This window comes from Castanea sativa, chromosome 6, assembly GCF_040712315.1.
Source record: "Castanea sativa cultivar Marrone di Chiusa Pesio chromosome 6, ASM4071231v1".
Lineage (NCBI taxonomy): Eukaryota > Viridiplantae > Streptophyta > Magnoliopsida > Fagales > Fagaceae > Castanea > Castanea sativa.
In genome coordinates, this window is record NC_134018.1 from 53875507 (window position 1) to 53889326 (window position 13820).

Consider the following 13820-nt stretch of genomic DNA (forward strand, 5'->3'; position numbering starts at 1 on the left):
TTTATTTTTTAAACAAAATTTAAATTCTTACATACTTTAAACTTTAAAGGCATCACCTAAGTCCAAGTCGGCAAAAGAAGGCATATGAGGTTCACGTGCCAATCACGTTGGGCATTCAATTTGGGTCATTATAAGAAGCCAAGAGAAAATGAGTAGGGTATTGGAAGGAAAGGAAGGGGCACGAGGATGAAAGGAGTGAGTAGTCAATGTAGTTAGGTCCTTCTTTTGTCCCTTTTCTTCAAGTAATTGAGTACCAAAGCCATGCTCATTTATTTGGAAAATGAACCCCCATTTTGGCTTCATCTTCTTCTTCATCATCATCATCACCACCATACCTCTCTCTCTCTATCTATCTCTCTCATCCACTTGATGTTACCATCATAATGATGATGGTGGTGGTGGTATTTTGTCCAACTTCAGCTGAGCCTCTTCACATGGTCCCTTAACTTGTTGCCCTGCATGGTTGGCAATTTAACTTGCTAGCCCACAATGGATTGGGGACCAAAAAAAAATTATATATGCAACTTTTTTTTTTGGGGGTTTAATCACAATGCTTATCTCATGGAATTAGAAGCTAAATTAATGAGGATGCAAGATTAACCAAGATTAAGCTTGCATTGCTGAGCAATAGCATAAAACTAAGCATAAAAATATATGGCCTAGCAGATGAAATTACAAATTTCTTTTCTCACTTTTTGAAAAAAGAAGATATATACCAGCAAGAAATAGCCTAATAAAGATTTTTATTTTATTTTAAAAAGTGATCATGACTCATGACTTTTCATTTTATATTTAGATCCTCTTTTCTTTTTCTTTTTTTCCTCTTCTGGTGCCTACATGTGTATATATGCGCGTCAATCTATGAATGCAGGTTTAAAATAGGGAACTCAAACCCTCATCATGCCTCTTTGAACATGGAAGGTCGAGCCATTTGATGAGGACGAGGACCACAAGCCCTCACTCATTTCTTGTATTACTAGTGATCACTACCACCAAATGCTTTGCACTGCCATATGAGGGATATGAGATGAAGGTAGTCAACTAAGAAATGAAACTCTACCCCCATATTTAAATTGATATAATTGCCCTATATATATTTTTGGATTGCACTGAGATTACCCGTACCTTTTTCAAAAACAAATATTTTCTAGTTATCGAGAATATATATGATACTATTTATAGTATTAAGATGGGTCATCACCACTCTTCACAAATTCTTATATTGCATCATTTTCTTTTTACCAGCTTACATAAAATGAAATAATGAAGTGGGGCTATAATTTCAATGGTGGAGCTAGGATCTGACTTGAAGGGGGAGGGGGGGGGGGGGCGAAAATTACATTTTGATAGCACATTTACGCACATTCAAGCGAACATATATATATATATAATATTTGAGATCAATTTGCAAAATAACAATTTATTCATGTGTATATTAAGCAATATTTGAATGCAATAAATTTTTAAAAAAAAAAACATATTCATTATATTATTTATCTATTAGGGGTTTGTTTACAAAAAAATCATTTTGAAATTGTAATTATAAAAATGTTACATAGGAGGGCTTTGGTTTTGGTTTAAAAAACCATCCTATTTATTAACCATTTATTTATATAATTTTTAAATGCATTTATTATATTAAATAATATAATAGAAGAAATCTTCACAAAAAAAAAAAAGTAGAAGAAATATTAATAGATTTTTTAGATGGGGCCAAGGGGGGGGGGGGGAGTGCCCCCCTTCGACCCCCCTAGGCTAAAATACGGCTTAGTTTTGGCGGGTACTACTCCTCTCTTCTGTCTAAGTACGTTCCTTCCTGGACATGAGTTGTTTAAGCTTGGATTGCCTAAAAGTAATATTATTGATATTAGTTTGTTTGAGAACAATTTATTTAGCTGAAACTGTTTTTTTTTTTTTTTTTATACTTAAAGTACTATAGATAAAACTAAAATAATATTATGAGATCTATGAATAGTAACAAAAATAAACTGAATAGTAGCAAAAATAAACTAAATAGTTAAAAAAAATTGCATTTTTTAGCCAATGTCAAACACAAACTATAAGGAACAACTTTTATTCATAGAAATTGATATATAGTTATAGTCTGTAGTGATTAGGGTAACATTGCTTTATCTGAATTTAACATGGACATCATTTTTATTATGTGCTAATAATATTGTCATAAAAGTAATTGTAAAAAATGTAAATTATTGCTTAAATTAAGCACCTGTGCTTGGGGTTGCCTAGTACCAAATGCCTAGTGCTTTGGTACATATGGTGCATTTGGGTGTGCATTAATTTACAAATATCTAATTTCCACTCACTATAGCAAAAGAGTAAAACCCTAAACCATTAATTAGAACAATAGAATAGGGGAGATTGTGTTTGGACTTCAGATTTTATTGTGGAAGTAAACAATCACTTTTGACGAAAAGATTTTGGTAACAAAATGAATTCGAGAGAGACCATTTTATGAAAGTCATTTTTTCAGGCAAATAGTGTTTTATATAGATAGTGATAGCCTTTTTACAATATTACGATATTAATGAAAAAAAAAAGGTGGTGGGTTGGCAAGAATCTTGTGTAATTTAGTGGTATTGTCTAGTCTGTAGTCTCGTTTATGAGGAGAATTAAGTTGGAATTTACCCCTTATTGTAACAATTAAAAATAAATAAATAATGGTAGGTTTTAGCAGTGACCATAGCAATGGTGTCCTGGTTACATCTTCAAGAGGTGGTGATGGCAGGGATGGAAGTGTAGAAAAACTTTGGTCGCATTGGTAGCAGTGATTGTTAGTGGTGGTGATTACTCCTGTGGTAATTATGGCAATATCAGTATGGTACATCCAACAAAAATATTGTGAAGGAGATGATGGTCGATCTAGGTATGGTAGCTGTCTAAATCCTTACAATTTGTGAAAGTCAGAAGAGAAAAGTTCTCTGCTTTCAAAATTATGATGAAAATCCAATATTAATTGATGAATTCATTTTCTGGGAATGAATTGACTAGACATAACTAGTCATAAATTTTTCTTGAGAATACATTGATAAATAAATAGTTTTTGTTAGGGAGAGACAGAGGGAGGGATGTCATTATTGTTAAGTTATCACTAACCCATACAAATATAGTCTTAATATTGAAAAACAATCGGATTCTTTGTATTTGTGAACTTCTTGATAATGCATCTAAGCATTGGGCTTTGCGCTTTGAAAATGAATAAAGATTGTCTCAATGTGTAATACTCACTTTATGTTTCACTAATCATACCTTCTTCTTTTTGTTTATCCCTTTTAAGACAACCAAAGTTTAAAAGAAAGAAAGAAAAGTAAGTATAGAATATTCTGAAGTTGATGGAATATAAAGCGGAACACCTTTAAAAAGGTAGATTTTTATTTTTTTTTGATAAGAGATTTCTTTTACTTTGAAGTTTGAAGACAGAGCTTGCAAATAAAAAGAATTAATTTGCATAACAATAGTTCAAATCATCTTTCTCAGGCATAATAAGTAACATCATCATTTAGGATATACTAAAATATCGAAAACCCTTTAAATAGTCTCCTAGTGGGTTTTGTTCGACATTGTTAAGGAGTGATTTGGATGTTGGTTATTTTAAGTTCCTAAGCTACAGTGGAAGTTAAGAGTACTCATCTACGCATTTCCTTCTCCTAAATCAGAAGAACACAAGAAGGTTAAAAAAACAAAAAATAAAATTGAGTTAAACATTAAAATGAAAAAAAAAAAAAAAACCTAGACAAAAATTGAAAGCTAGTGAGTAAGAGAGGAACATAGGATGTTAGTAGTTTCACATGCATTATGAATTATGTCTGTTCATGCACCACTCCTCGTCAACCATATGGTCCACATCACCATCACCATCCTTTCTCCAAATTCAAAATAGAAATCCATGCTCTCTCTCTCTCTGTGCCACTTAATTGTCCCCTCCTGCAATTGATTGCGCTCAAGATTGTTATTCACCCTCGTTTTCATTTTTTTCTTCTATAATCATCATGAGACTTTTTACGTGTACAATCATAGCTTATATGAATGTACGATGTGGTAAACGACGATCGGGGAAAAAGAAAAGTACTAAGAGAAGGCTATCCTACTACGCAATAGAAATACATGATTTTCCTCTTGGCCATTTGGATCAAAAGCATGGTTTGTATGATATTCCATTCGCATATTTTTGAGAACATATCCTTCTTGTTGCTACTTTGAAGTGGGATCGTTGTAAATTAAGGAGAATGAAGGGAACCAAAGATTGGATATATGACTTTAATGTGCTGTTTGGTATATGTCAAAGAATCTGTTTAAGGGCCCTACCTTGACAAGGTTCTATGTCATAATTTAAAAAAAAAAAAAAAAAAATATATATATATATATATATATATATATATATATATATATATATATATAACCAATTATAATTGCTTTCAATTTAGTAAAAAATTTGGTGCAAAGAATAAATAAAAAAAACTTATTCTTAACATTTTTTTTCCATTTAAAATGAATGTTCTTAGAGCAATTATTAAGAAGAATAAAATGCATTCCAATTAAATCAAAAAGTAACAAAAGTTTATAAAAAGTTGGATTTTTTTAAGGAAAGAGGCTTAATTGTCTAGGAAAAGCAGATTGATTGTATTAAAATTTCTACCTTAATGATTGCCCTTAGGTCATTTAATAATAGGACCCATAAATAAAATCAATTGAAAAATGATTGGGAAGCATTTTAAGTTTAGCTTGTATTATTATTATTATTATTGTTGTTGTTGTTGTTGTTGTTGTTGTTGTTGTTGTAGGGTCAATGGGCCCAAGAATATATGTTGGGTTGGCCCAAGAGTATTTGTTGGGCTAACGGCCCAATCCGAGGACACTGAATGGTTCGAGGATGTAAGAATGTCAACCCACGAAGCAATACTAGTAGGTAAAGAAGTGATATCTGATCAAGTATATCAAAAAAGGTGGTCCGAGGAGGAGTATGTTCTCGGCTATATAAAGCCAAGGTAGGAGAAGGCTATCTGTCGTCCAAGTGCGATATTCTAAGAAATCCTACAAGTAAGGGCAGACATGGTGGATGTATAAGATAAGAAGAAGAGATACGAAATATCCAAGATAAAGCTGTTACCACCACATTGAATGCTCTGCAACTACTACTCTGGCCGCATTGATGGGGAAGTGATGCCTGAGTATCAAGGTTCAACCTTACAGTTGCATCCAAAGACTTCAGGGATAGGTTGATGGAACAAGTATCTAAATTCATAATCTGATCCATACTTGGAAGATGGGGAAAAGAACGAGATTGATATAAAAGGAAAAAAAGACGTTCAGGAGAGGGGATTGGAGAGAAAAGAAAGAGAAAACACTGTGCACATTAACATCCATAATTGTAAACTATCTTTGAAAGAGGGAAATATAATACAATTCATCATCGACTTGTGTCCAAGGATAAATTCTGTTACTTAAACAATTCATTGTGTGTGACGTTGCAATCTAGCCCATCATTTTTGTTATCCAACATCACTAGAACCTAGATTTTAAGACCACTCTTTAAAAATTTCATTGTATTGGGCTGTTTGGGCATATCCCCTTCTTACTGTTGGGTTTGGGTGCAAATTGTGACCTTACAATTATTATTATTATTATTATTATTATTATTATTATTATTATTATTATTATTATAGTTCAACTTGTATTAAATTTAGACCAGTTTTATGATTTGACAAAACCACCTAAAAATATACCCTCTTTCTTATAAGTCACTTTCTTGCCTTTGGAAACTTTGGACTTTGGAGAATGAAATAAGAGGTTTGCCTTTTTATCAATTAGACAAAAATCCAAAATTGACCATCTAACTTTCAACTTTTGTCATTTTAGTCTCTAACTTTCAATTTTTGTCAATGCAGTATTCTGTTAGACCTCAATTACCTGCTACCGTTAAGCGAGCCAAAACGACGCCGTTTTGGTTCTTTTTTTTAATTTTGAAATTAAAAGAAAATTATTTTAAAAAAACTGTTAATGAATAAATAAAAAAACATTGAAGGGGAACGACGTTGTTCCCCTTCCCCTGAAATCAAAACCAGAAAACACAATGAATTTCTAATTTTGGGGAAAATTGGGTCAGTTTGAGAGAGAGAGAGAGAGAGAGAAACCAAGTCACCAGAGGTAAGGTCGGTGTTAAGAGTTCACTCGCCCCAAAGATCAGTCCGCAGTGAAGCTGACTGTGCAAATCATTAGGCCAAGGTGTCGATGGTGCCATCGGTGGCGGCTCTAGTCATCAAGGCACTAAAGGAGCCGGAGCGTGACCGGAAGAAGATAAAGAGTATCAAGCACAACGGGAATATCTCCCTTGACGACGTCATTGAGACCACCATGGTTATGCGCCCTAGATCCATGGTCAAATACCTCAGTGGGACCATCAAGGAGATTCTTGGCACGTGCGTCTTTGTGGGTTGCACGGTCGATGGGAAAGACCCTAAGGATTTGCAGTAGAAGATCTCCGATGGTGACGCGGAAGTCCCTTTGGACTAAGTGAGAGAGATAGAGGTTCTTCTATTTTAATTTTGAAAAAAAAAATCGGATATTTCGGTGAATTTCGAGATATTTCAAGGTTATTAGATGATATGGATGGATAATTATTTAGTTTTTCTTATATTAAATTATGGTGTTTGTGTTTGATTTAATGAATTTTGTGGTTAATTTTGCTTTTGTGATTGTTTGTATCGTTTGGTTTGGTATGTGGTTGTTAGCTCTATGTGTGGATGGGCATTTTATGTTGTTACATACTATACATATTTTAAATCTTGAAAACAGAACTCAACATCCTTTTCTTCACGTTGATTCTCTAAAATTAGAATGTTAGCAATAGAAACCTTGCAATCTCTTTACAAATTGGTTGTCCCCCTTAAATGTTTTTTTTTTTTACAGCTTTTGTTTAAAAAATTTTCTTTTAATTCCAATTTATTAAAAAAGAAAAGAAAAAAAGAGTCACTGAAGGTGTAAGTGCACAATTGCACCTGGACCCAAAGAAGATTATGGGCTCAGGCCCAATGAGCCTTAAACAATAAAATTTGTAGAGTGTGGGCTTGAAACCTAGGTTAGAAGTGCTGGGAGCTTGATAACAGGCTTTTATAAACAAATACAGGTAAATAACGAACGATAATTGGTAATGGATCTCCTCGGACTCGAGCCGAGGACTACTTCTTTATTATTTTTCTTTCTTTCTTACAGGTTACAATCCTTAATTTCTTTTTCTTTTTCTTTAGAGAGAGAGAGTAAACGAGAGAGAGAAAAGAAAGATTCCCCATCCTTTTGCATTCCTCCCCCTTAAATACCCCTTTTTTAGATGCCCTTTGGGACCCTAACTAGAAGTTTCTGCCCTATTGTTCAGGGGTCACTTCCTCATTAATGCGGCCAGGGAGGTAGGTGCAGAGTCTTTAATGCGGAGATGGCAGCCTTTGCTCTAGATATTTTCCTTAACACTGGTATATCAAGAAGGTTCAGGGTTTCCCCCTTTAACCATTAGTCTTTCTAGAGTTGAGCTTTGACCTTCATAATGAAGCTTTGAATTCTCTTGGGCTTGTCCGAGGAGAAGCTCGTCCTCGGTAGCACCCTTGGACCCTCGGCGTATTGGCCAATTCGTAGAGTTTAATTCTGGAGCAGGTCGGCTCTTCATGCTACAGTCCAAAGGCCCATATGCCCATTTGGGGTCCTTTTACTCCCCACAGAAGGGGTGTTTGTTACTGTTGTTTAAACAACGGTTTTCAATATTTAAACAACATTACATGTATTTCCATACAATTTTTCACTCACATATTTTCACAAAACAACAACAACGTTACTAAAAATCTCTTACCAAACATTTGGGGTCCTTTTACTCCCCACAGAAGGGGTGTTTGTTACTGTTGTTTAAACAACGGTTTTCAATATTTAAACAACATTACATGTATTTCCATACAATTTTTCACTCACATATTTTCACAAAACAACAACAACGTTACTAAAAATCTCTTACCAAACAGGTACGTAACGGCAGCAGGTATTTGAGGTCTAACGAAATACTACATTGACAAAAATTGAAACTTAGAGAATTGAAATGACAAAAACTGTAAGTTAGAGAGTCAGTTTTGAATTTTTGCCTATTAATTATATTAGATTAGGTAGGATTTGCTTGGTTTCCGTCTTGTTATTTCTTTGTTTATCCTTTTGATTAATGATTATTTGTTATTGGGTCATGCCAACGAGTGCCTTTAGGGCATTGGTTAACAATCTATTTTAGGAAAGTTTTAATATCACTTTTATGAGAAATGAAAAAAACTATCAAAATATTAATTATTTTTCTTTCTTTCCCCCATAAAAACTTTCTTTAAAAATTTAATTAGTATGACACATTATTATACTAGAGAAAGGAGTACATATTTATATAATATTTCTACAATTACTTCATTTTGTAAAGAACAGGACGAGTTATATACTTATATCACTTAAATTAGTGCAAAAAAAAAAAAAACGCAATAGAAGGTTGTAGCCAACTTCTACATTACTCGCGAAACCTAGTGTCAAGGTCCACTAACAGTTTCTGGAATCCCCAGCAAAGAATCTTGAATCCACAAGATAAAGAAAATTTATGAAAATTTATGAATTTATCAAACTAGAATGAAGGACAAGAGATCTTACAAGTAATCTCTAGACTTAGCTAAATAACGAGGAAAATAACAAAGGGAAATACTAATGAATGCCCTTAGGGCATTGTTTAATAATCCATTAAAATAAAGTTTTTATGGGGGAAAGAAAGAAAAACAATTAATGTTTTGACAGCTTTTTTCATTTCTCATAAAAGTGATATTAAAATTTTCCTAAAATAGATTGTTAACCAATGCCCTAAGGGCACTCGTTAACATGACCCATTTAGGGAAATACTAATGAATGCCCTTAGGGCATTGTTTAATAATCCATTTAAAGAAAAGTTTTTATGGGGGAAAGAAAGAAAAGCAATTAATATTTTGACAGTTTTTTTCATTTCCCATAAAAGTGATATTAAAACTTTCCTAAAATAGATTGTTAACCAATGCCCTAAGGACATTCGTTAGCATGACCCTTAAATTTATGGGCAAGACTTAGGTACAGTACTTAAGTACCGTTCCTTAGGTTCCCCTCTTAAGATTTTGTCATGGAATTTTTTCTCATGAGATAGAAGTGTATTTTTTATTTAAGTAGGCACATGACTAAATCTGAAGATGAGAACTTAAGAAATAGTATTTAAGGTACTGTACTTAAGTTTTGTCCTAAATTTATATTAAGATCAATTATTCATTTGAAATGAGGGAGACATGGCGTATGTATTTATTGTTCTCCTGAAATATTCTATAATTTTCCCACAAAAAGATAAGAGCAATTTTAGTCAAAGGATTAGGATCAAAGTTACATGTGATGTTTTTATTAATGTTACACAATTCAATAATTTTTAATTTGATTAGTAAAGTTTGCTTTAATGTTGAGACACATGTACAATTTTGTGTAAATCAAATATTATTTATTATTTTATCCATAAACTCATTTTTATGTATAATTTTAAAATACCAAATATATATATATATATTTCATAAATAATATAATTCCTAATTGCATATAATTTTAATATTTTACAAGTGTAGACTGTAGATGGTTTGAGGAGACAATGTAATCTATCTAACCGTAATTTTTTTTAAAAAAAATACATCCAATAAAAGTTATTAAATTGCATTAATATTCACAAAAGCAACTCATAGTAGAAAGTAAGTCATATATAGTGGGAACTTTTTTATTCTTGTTTTTTTAATTTTCTTTTACAAGTAAAGTAAGGTGCCGTGAACCTATGTGTGAGAATGAGAATTAACAAATCAAAAGTCGCGAGAGCCAAATGAAATTATGTGAAGAAACTTTTAAATTAGAAAAGTTATCCAAATGAGTAAGTAAAAATAACATCTATTTTGAAACTTATCCGACTTATTATTGCTAGGTTCTTGACATATATTTTCCTTCTATCAAGAGTTAAGATAGATATGAGATAACCTCTATGTCAAAGTACTCAAAAGGCCAAACAATTTCCAATCCACTTGGTTTGACAAAGTGTCTGGTTCTGACTTTTGAGGCAATGTTATATAGAACTTTATAGATAAAACTTGCTCTTATCAGCAGGCATTTGACTTTTGATTCCATTCAGTGTTACGCTAGGAATTTCTTTCCACTATTCTATTGAAATTCTCTTAGTAATAATACCCTAAAAATTTTAATTGGAATAGAAACTTTTACTTGATGAGGCTCATGAAAAACGTAAGAATTTGGTCCTTTTTGTGCCTTCAGTTGTGGTTGGTGCATGTTTGGGTGTTGTGGCCATCAATGAACTTGAAGAAAGATAGGAAAGTGGATTCGATATTTAGAAACATATCCTCCACTAAAAAAAGAAAAAGAAAAAAGAAACAGAAGAGATCAATGGAAACATGTCAAAAATACCGGACAATTAGGGGAGGGAGCACAAGAAATCAACAGAGCACATTAATTACACTAAGACTTCAAGTATAAAGTGACATGCTGAGAAGACTTATCTGATACTAACATTGTTAAATTTATATTATAATATTCAACTCATCAAATCAATAACAGAAAATGCGAGTAGAGAACAACAAATAAAATATCAAGTCAAAGAATATGTAGAGAAGACCAAACATAAAGTTAATTAATGCAAGTTTATTTAAATAAAACCAAATGTGATTTAATAAGAACTTGTATAATGTTGGAGTGTTTTAGTCGAATAGAACTTGTGATAGTTGGATTATAACTGATGTCGACTTGCTTTTATTTGTTATCTCTTTCTGATTCTTATCTTTATCTCCTAATAATCAATTCTTATCATTATATTTGATAGTCATTACACCGTAGTTATCATAGATAGTACGATTGTATGATCTCACCTTATCTTTTTTTTTTTTGAGGAAATATCTCATCTTATCTTAAATTATCCAAATTATACGAGAACTATGTTCACTAGATGTTAATATTTTATATGGGATTGGCCCAAAAACAACCCAATAGACATTAAAAAAAAAGAGGTATTTTTTGAAGAAAAACACACACACAAAAGAGAGGGAATAATATTATTTATTTATTTTAGGAAAATATGATTTTAACACAAGGACACACCACAAATTTCACTCAAAAACTATATTAACCTTTAAGAAATAATGGGAGCAAAAGGGGTAAGTTAATGTCATTCAAATTATGCGTAATCATCTTTTCGCTAATTATAAATATCATCTGTAATATCAATATGACATATATTATGTATGAAGTATTATTATCGCATGTTACACATGAATGATTACTATTTAGTTGGCCATGGATATGGAAATATGATTCTTACATATTAATGCTTTTAAGCTCTTACCTAAAGAATATATATATATATATATATATATATATATATATATATATATATATATTAGCTTTTTTTTTTTTTTTTTAGTTGAGAAACGAGGCTCTTGGTATATATTAGCATTTTAAAAAAATCTACAGGCAAGCATTTTTTTATATAGTTTTTTTGACAAAAAATTGACAAAATTTAGGTTTCTTTATTTATTTTTTTTAAATTTTTAAATTTTTTTAATTGAACTACACTATTAGAAATGGAGTATTGGAGGAAATTGTAAATACAATATTTTAACATTACAATCATAGGAGGTAAAGTTTGATAGGGAAGTCACAAAGCATCTTTTTGAGTTTTTAGGGACATCTTCATGGACATCACAGCAATAACATGCACTGCATACTACGATCCAATCGCTAAGGATCAGAACATCTGGCGTGTCATAATAAACATACCTACAAATCACCAGCAACTATGCATAAACATCAATTACATGCCTCCTGCTAATAGCCTTGTGGCTCAATGACACTGCCCAATTTTCCCACAGATAACTGAGTGCAAACCTAGGAACAATTTCTTAGATTGTATCTTGAAATTAAAGTACTGTAATTTTCTTGTTTTATGTTCAAAATAAAATGTAATATCAATCTTTTAAGGAAATAAAATGATGCATTTTATTTTGTTATGTTTTTTTTTTCCTGCTAATTTTGCTAAATGTTGATGTTATTTGCATACAGTCACACGTTGGAACCAAACCCTCTCTCTTTATTTGCACCTCAGATAAATCTAAGCACCTGCTGCCAAGTTGCAACATCTATGTATTTTCACATGGAACCAAACCCTCTCTCTTTATTTGCACCTCACAAATAAATCTAAGCACCTGCGGCCAAGTTGCAACATCTATGTATTTTCACATTTTAAAATATGTTATTTGAAACATGGTACTAAATACATTTTTTGCATTATGAATACTTTAAACTTGTGTTTTCACAACACTCTTTAAACCACAATTTTCACATCATTTTAAATAACAAAACTTGAAATTTGCTACCAAACAGGCTCCTAATCTCTTTGCTAATTTTATTGTCTTTGCCTATCTCCAAATCCATTCCCCCACATTTCTCACTTTCTTTCTTCATCTCATTGATGAACCCAACAATGGCTATGCTTTTTTTAAGAGCATTGATAATTTAATAGCCCCTTAGAGCATTGGCATCAGCGCACAACAATTTGTGTCTATTTGGTACAAGTATTTACCGCACATTGTAATAATTGAAAGTTTTATTAATTTTATATTGAATGTGATATGACTTTCAATAATAAAAAAAATTAAATTAAATATAATAATTCTATAGCATATTGAAATTTTAGTTTTAAAATTTTTATTTATTTTGAAACAACTAAACAACTACTTCTGAGAGAAATATCCATCATTAGAGAAGACTTGTGTTGCTTGAAATGAGAAATATTCATCATTAGAGAAGACTTGTGTTGCTTGATATGGGCTGTGCAAAAATTAAGACACTTTTTGCTTTCCTCTCATGCCTAGTTGATAGCTCGAATGGATCGGATCCTCTCAAGTACTTAATGGAGAAGCATGTCCAAGATGGGAAAACAAGGGTATTGTTGCTATTTACTTTTAGGCCCGTGTGAATGTGGCTAGAGAAGTTAAGTTATTTGGACCTTTGATTGAGCCTTCGGCTTTTTGCTTTAATTTGAAACCTTTTTTTTTTTTTTTTTTTGAGAAACAATCCTTTAAGTCTCGTTTGGGAAATGAATGAAATAGAAATTAATGAAAAATAATAATTTTAGAATATTCTTCCATTCTCTTGTTTGAGAATTTAAGTGGGAGGAAATAGAATAGATAGATAGAATACTCATTCCTCTCTATTCCCTCAAAATCTCAAATTTTCATTTCTTACAAAATCGAGAGAAATTTGAGGGTATAAAATTAGATTTAATGAATTTTTTACTAAAACTCTCACACTGCCCATATATATCTAGCCATTTATTTTAAAAGATGGCATAATAAAAAGGGAAAATCTTATGGACAAATAGATACCATGAGGGGATTCAAAAATTTAGAAGGGACTGTGCAAATAATGTAGACAAAACTATAGATTATGCATCATCTTTAAAGGAGGCTTCAACCCCTTCTCTCTTATCTCTTATGTTCCTTGAGAGTTACTTTGCCTTTCACCTCGTCGCTTGAAATTTCTTCTGTTCCTTGAGAGTTACTTTGCCCTTAACCAGTGGTTACAGATACTTGCATTGAATCATCAACGCAAATTGTAGTAGGGGACAAGGACTAATTACCAACTGTTACTCCCTTTTGACTGAGCAAAGAAAATCATTCAAAATCATAAAACGGAAATAAGTTTAAAACAAAAAATTAAATGTGAAATGGGAGAAATTAATGAAG